Source organism: Colias eurytheme, chromosome 9, assembly GCF_061535395.1.
Source record: "Colias eurytheme isolate Ceu_HAF_F1 chromosome 9, ilColEury1 Martin Lab GWU primary, whole genome shotgun sequence".
NCBI lineage: Eukaryota > Metazoa > Arthropoda > Insecta > Lepidoptera > Pieridae > Colias > Colias eurytheme.
This window is the reverse complement of record NC_142988.1, coordinates 12,767,050-12,774,762: the sequence shown is the minus strand read 5'-3', so window position 1 is coordinate 12,774,762 and position 7,713 is coordinate 12,767,050. Positions and strand designations below refer to the sequence as shown.

Sequence of the window (7,713 nt, the reverse complement as noted above, 5' to 3'; positions counted from 1 at the left end):
AATGGATGGACGATTGAAATGGACTCCCAAAAGACTGATATTAAAAATTGATTTACTACTTCAATAGGTAAGAATTAATTTCTGTACTCTACATACATTTTATAAGTTAACAACTAGACAACAAAATAAATAAAGATTCATCATATTAAAGAACAGAAGTCTAACCATCATTCTATACATTTATTAACTCTATAACTCTGATCCGTAATATCAGCTGCGATTTCTAGATTAAACAATTATTACTGGATAAAATCGACAGCGATGTACATTTTAAAAATTCGCTAAAAATCGCTCGTCTACACAGAACAATAAAAACAAATAGAAGTGCTTTATTGTCATAATTAGTATGAAAACCAGTGTCGCCAAACCCACACATTTAAACCGATAGTTATACAGTACACTACAAGTAAACTATGACTTTGATTGGACTGCTTAATTTGAGTAAAAACTGACTTAGGTTATAAATTCAGCATTTCAATATGTACCCTAACGCACCATGTTACGGTTTATTTTAGTATAACATCTCTAGGTATATTAGCTGTTTTGTTTCTCATTGCACAGAAATTCCAAATTCGAAAAACATTCAGCTACCCCACAACAGAGGGCGTTAGTTTTCAATAGATATAACTTTGAACCTCAACACATAGAGATAAGGTTGAAATTTGTGTCACTCAACATTAATGACATTAACTTGATATTTATCTGATGCTATGCCCTGAGGGATGTCAGCCTTGTTATCGATATCGAGATATCGATAATTCACAAATAAATATTTTTTGTGTATTTTTTTTTCTTTCTATTATACGAGTATAGTATAATGTGTCACATTTTGGAGTATGTTTATTACTACTAAGTACGTCTTTTTGTATTATTATTATTAAATAAAAAACGGAATAGAATAGTATTAATCTATATTTACAAAATACAAACAGAAAATATGCATTATTTTAAATCTTGGAACTGCCGTAGGTTTGCTGTATCGGTGGCCTTTGTTAGACTGCTTAGTGCTGTTCGGCATTCAGTTAACTCGTCACGTTGCATTTATCCATTTCTCTTTTAAATTAGCCTCTTTGGGAAATCTGTAAATAAATTGGACAAATGAAAGCTAGGGAAAAATAAAATAAAATTTAATATTTATAATGTTTGTCTTTTCTAAAGTATCGATACTGTCGATATGCGCCACAAGCATCACTAAAGCGACATTCGTTTGTTTATTGCAATAATATTCCAGAAATTCTTGTTTGCTGTTCAATCTATAATAGTACTAATTTCTTACGGATTAAGGTTCATTTTGACTAGATATTTGTATACAATTTTGACAAATTACAAGCGAAGATATAACATAAAATATTATATGTAAAATAAATAAAAATAAGACTTACCGATGGTATGAAATGCCTCCATTGCTGATATTATTTCGTCTGCTATCATTTTTGCACTCTAATACCGAACAACACGTCCTAATTTAATGAATAAATACGGAAAAAAGGTTTGACAGCTGACAACCGACTCGAATATTTTTCTGCGCACAACTGAGTACTGAGGTCTGAGAGCAAGTTAGGTGATCTTACCTTACAAGTGACACGTGGGCCACGCCCACATCACACTTCTATCTACTTTACTGTTCTGTGCTCGTCTATGACATAATATAATCTATCGTTCACGAAAAACGTTTAAACCAAAGATTAAGAATTGTCAAGGTTAGGGTAAACTTAAGTTTACAAATGAAATTACTAACCAAAGACGTGATAATACCAGTTGATTATCACGACTAATAACACATAAAGCATCAATCCACGAGCACCACTAGGTCGGTCACGCGACTCCACTATCATCATTATTCACGCCAGCCTTCATTAACTTCGAGTGCATATTCCTTATCGACAGTGCATTTTATCTTAATTAATTTTGCTACATTTTTAATGGCAACAGCAATAGATAGCATCTACTGATAAAATATTAGATTGTAAATTGAAGCTGAACATATTTTTTTAAATGACCTATGACCATGAGGTATACATATTACATATGTTTCTATGTAAATATGTTAATATGATAGAGTTAAATAAGATATAAATCTTCAGGTTTCAGGTTCAAACAAAATATTATTGTGAAGGTATTTGTTCCTACTTGGTCTCATATATATTAAAATTATAAATATAAGTTGGTATAAACATTCATGATAAATAACTTTAATAAAATTTAATTATTAGAATGTATATGTCGCAGGCAAATTGTAATATTTCGCAGTTTACAAACGGTCGGCATTTTGTAATATGCCGAAAATTCGTAATCAGAAATTTTTGGTTTGGATAAGGGGGTGGGTTCGGTTAGGTTCGTGTTTTTTAAAACTACACAGAAATAGGAGCCCCACAAAGTGGGGCTCCGTCGGCTCGCGACGGTCTTTTTATAGAATTTTGGAAAAAGACTTTGGAGAGAGAATTTTCAACATATTACAAAATGCCGACCGTTTGTAAACGGCGAGATTATACAATTATCCTGCGACATATAGATAGCCTTATACCTTATAGCTTTCAATGTTTCACTATTTTTATATTTTAGCAAAAAAACATACAACTGTGCACATTACAAATTATTGGCGAATGTACCCAATTTATTTGCTTTCTCGTAAAAATATAAACGTCCAAGATTTAATTGGACCATAATTAGTAGAGATGTGTGTTCCGTACAGTTAACTGCTGAAATAATAGTTGTATTGTTGACTTTGAGATAAGGTTTTTCAAATATCTTGAACTTGTATTAGAGGAAAATTGGTAAATGAAATTCCTTCTTTATTCAAGTATGTAGGCCGTTTATCCTGGATTAGAATCTTGAATTTTATTTGGATATTTATTCTATCGATATTTATTCTATCGAATAAATATCCAAATAATTATTTTAATAGAATACATATTACAGTTCAATATCAATTATCGCCTACTTATATCTTCTAAATGTGGAAAAATAACGAACGATATACTTACTACGAATAAAATTGTGTTTATTCATAGAAATCTAACTCGTAAATATCTGTATTCAAACATTTTTTGTATTTTTATTTGTAATAATTTCATATACATATTTGAATATAAAAATTAAAAATCAACAACAGGGGCTTATGTCCAGTCTAGTGCGCTGAGTGTTCTAAAAAATGCAATTTTGCAATACACAGCTGATATTCGACCTTACCACTTTACAATAGAGTTGAGATGACTTTGTTTCAATTTTACCACTGCTAAAAAGAGCCATACACACCGAATTACAGGATTATTTTAAAACAACGAAAGAAAATAGAAAATTAAACCGCGATAAGAAATCAAATTCGCTTTGGCTTCACGTCTTTAAAGATTAGTATATGTATTACTTTCAAAATAATATATACAGTTTTACTTAGGTAAAAGTAATAGTTCTCAAGTGAGCTTGATAATATTACTATGTTCAATTATTATTAAACACAACGAGACTATTATCTCTATCTAAAGTGCACGCTTATTTTAAATTCTCAAAGTTTGTTGAGATTACGTATTCCCCAACGCATTGTTTGATCCAAAAATGATTGGAGCTACTGAAACACTAATTAATAAAAAAAGTGTACTTCTGAATCTTTTTTTATAACAACTCATTATATTTTAAAATGGTGACTTCTGAAATAGCATTTAACATATTATGATAAAACTGTTTTATCCTTTATCCCGTACATTTTGTAACACGGACGTTTTTAAAATATAAAATTATTTTATATACAAATCTACGTAACATTGAGATACCATTCTAAAGAGATGAAAATTTCGCTTAAAAGTTAGGATAGTTGATCGAATTACTGTTCGGTGCAACATGCGTCCAAAATGTATAAATGATCATCCACTGACCCGGCTGCCCTTCACAGTAAAAGTATTATACTTTTTATATCCCCCCTCCCTCTGCCCAACCCTCCCCCGCACCTACCCGCGAACCGCGAAACTTAGCGTTGATTAAATTTTTAGAAAGAACGTTGCACATTCCGCGGAGAGAAATGGCTTCATAATGCAGCACATATTTACAAAACACCGTTCTGTCCGCTATAAGCCGTGCGGACGTTGGCAAATTTTAAAAATTTACACTTCCCACGATATTCTTTGGTGTACGGAATTTGTGTTGCCTTTTCGAGCGAGATAACACGTAATGTCAATGAGGATACTGTGCGGAATTAGAACGAATGCTAATGGTGCTTTAGAGTCACATTTATACAGAAAATCCTTAAAAATAAAATCTTCAATAACTACATAATAAATGTGTGTGTTCGATTTCTGCTAATTATATCTATTCGTGCAACCAAACTTATTAAAAGAAACATTCTTGGAATATTGGCTTAAAACTTTTTCATAGTTCCTCGTATTTCAAATGGACCTTTTTTCGGTTTAACGTTACTCGTGCCTCCAATAACACAACACGTGTAAGCTTGCAGGACGCTGACGTCCGCTCGTAACATATTTCATTTACTATTTTAGACTCTTTTTAATTAGCCCAGTTGAAGAGACAATATTATTGATAAGAGAATTAAATATTATTTATTTATTCAGGCAAAATAGAATAACATGCAACATTCACATAATTTCAAACCTAACGTTACCTTTATCTATATTAATTAATTACCTTAATAACATAGATTTTCATTATTTAAATACATTGTGAAGTTACGTATTAATTTATAAATAGACAGATCAACAAAATATTTCAAAACATTTTAGTACATAGAATAAAATTTGTATCCTATTAAAATATGTTTTTAGTAAATATTGAACTAAATACCGTGATCTTACGTATCACATGTTCAATGATATATGATATAGTTACATTCTGTTTATCAAGAGTCTCCATAAAACAAAACATTATACATATGAACATGAGATATGACTTTACCTGAGAAGTAAGGTGTCTTCTCTTATATTTTAAATTTACCTACAGCAAAAAAGCACGAAATTAATAAATTACTTCTTAATATTATGTATTTTTTTTAGTATTTTGAACTGTTCCATATATCATATCTAGGCAAAAAATTCTGAATCCTTTTATCCCACTATAGTTCGAATCGATCGGCCAAACGGTTAAAAAACTTAAATTAGACATGTATTAATAACAATAATTCATCTCCGTCAACGTAAATATAAACAAGTATTTATAGAACATCAGGTATGAACAAAACTAAATAGTTGCTGCAAAACTGCAAAGCTGTCGAGAGCCTGTGGTTTGAGCTAAGCTTGCCTTTACTAAGCTTCATCGTGTAAAACAATGCAGCCTCCGTTTTGCAACGTTCCCTGCGTCTATTTTGTTTTAGATAAAGTTTGTATACAGATAGAAAACGAATTTCGGGTTGCGAATAATGTTTAAAAATAGATTTCACAGTGAAAGAGATTAACTGTTTTTGTTCGTTCATTCGTATTTATAACAATTTTAGATAGTATAAAAATAGAAATGCAGTATGATACTCGACTGAATGAATATTTCCAAGCAAGAGGTTATTTTTAACGTTTAGTTGTATTTTTAAAATCATTGTATTAATTTGTGGCGTTAATTGTCTTGCTATATAAATATAATCGAAAAGGTAATCCTATAAATAATAATAATATTTGATGCCACCACAATACCCTCGCAACCCAACATTGTTTTCAGGTCAACAATTCCTTCTAGAATATTCGATAACAGATGACAAAGCAAGCTGTTAAGATAATAATTGTGTAGCATCTGTGCCACGTATGCAAGGATGCAAACGTGACGTCGGGTTAAGTGTGGCCACATCTGCGGCGCGATACAATTTCACTGCAGTTTTGATACATATAGGTTTATGTATGTACATTGTGTGACTGTTTGGGGGTAATTTTCTGGTATTTTGTTGGTTAGAAGAAGGTTTGTTTCAAAGATTCGTTTTTAAGATAAATCAGACAACATAACATAATCTATGGTACTAGTATTATAAAGCTGAAAAGTTTGTTTGTTTGAATGCGCTAATCTCGGGACCACGGGTCCGATTTGAAAAATTCTTTCGGTGTTAGATAGCCCATTCATCGAGGAAGGCTACATATTGTCTCGAACAGGAGCGGAGCACTGCGGGTAAAAGCTAGTGTATAAGTAAAGCTAGTATATATGTATAATGGTATGCAGGCATGAAATATAAATTATATACAAAGATGAAACAGTGTTTTTCAGCAAAGCTTCACCTATAAGTAAAAATAAACCTTTTAACAATCTTTTCACATTTTCAATACATAAAACACTGTCGACATCTAAAAGATGATAAAAACTTTATTCAAAACTCGCGTAAATTTATACACGACGCGATAACGGTGTTTCGTTTAAGCGCTTTGAGACGCTCCATTTTCAGCGTCAACTATCGGAATCAAGATAAAAATTTACTGCTAACTGCTCCACAATTTTAATATGGAAAAGTTTGTCATAAAACTATCGTATTATATTCACTTTCTTTGCCTTTTTTAATGCCGCGAGCAGATGTGAGCGTCGTGTTTATGACGAGCGATAAACAAGATTGTGGCGATAAAACGCGAAGCGTCGCGTCCGCATGTGTGTACATAGCCTTATTTACGGCCACTTGCCATACGCTTGTAACGGACGACAGAATTGGATTAATCTTTGCTTAATATGTGATTGTGATAATAAAGTGTGTCGCCGGCCTGACACAAATGTTTGTCGCAATTCAGATTTGCAGATAATGTAGAAAAGAGCAGATATTTTACTTATTGACGACCTATCTTCGTTACTTTTTTTGTGATGTTACTTTTTTAAATGCATTAAAATCGATCCATTCCTTTCCAAATGAGATAACAAATTTAACTATAATAAACTGTCAGATAACAATAAGATATAGGACTGACTAATATTCTTTGGTAGTTGGTACATTTTTCAAGAATTTTAATAATCATCGCTTGACGCTTTATTCCTTGAAATTCATTGCCTATATGAAAACGATGGAATAAAAATAACTAAAATTACCCTTGTTCTCGAACTAATTAAGATATTCTTATCAAGTATCAATTTTAACAAAGATCGCAAAGTACTTTGAAAGTCGATTGTTACAAAGGTAGATATATATTTAAATAATCACTCTATTATATTTTTGGCCATTAAATTTCATACAGCTTCTATCAAAGGATCTATTCATAAGTATCGAATAAATTTTGCTATTAAATTTTATTTTAAGGATTTCTTATCAGGATTTGTCGCAACATGAGTGTATTTCTAGAAATAGAAATAATTTTGAATGTCGTTCTGCATTGCTTTGTATCTTTTTTATCTACTCACAATAAATAATAAATAAATAAATATTTCAGGACAATTTTCACACACGGCACGATCTGATACCATACTAAGCTTTCGCTTGTGTTATGGAAACCATATGGCTGATAAACATACATAATATATAATTTATAAATAATTACTTATGTAGATAATTAACACCCAGACACAGAGCAAACATGTTCATCACACAAATATTTGCCCCGGGTGGGAATCGAACCCACGACCTCTGGCTTGGAAGACAGGGTCACTACCAACCAAGCCAACCGATAAGTCAAATGTAAAACAAATGTCAAAATGTAAAAAAAGCTAATAAAGCATTCATAATTTATTTACGCTTGCAACGAACTATATTTTGAACACTATATAGCTCTTAGGCGTTGTTTTATTTAAATTTAATTTATACCGATGAATATGTAATGTTTG

General features: G+C 31.4%; 1 long non-coding RNA gene across 1 annotated transcript; it reads right to left on the bottom strand.

Moving 5' to 3' along the window:
- Positions 1–894: 894 nt before the first annotated feature.
- LOC149906188 (uncharacterized) lies at positions 895–1,466 on the bottom strand. The gene is made up of 2 exons (XR_016457083.1): positions 1,383–1,466; positions 895–1,079 (listed from the first exon to the last, which is right to left on the bottom strand). It is a non-coding gene; the product is annotated as an uncharacterized LOC149906188 (long non-coding RNA).
- Between the last annotated feature and the right edge of the window lie 6,247 nt (positions 1,467–7,713).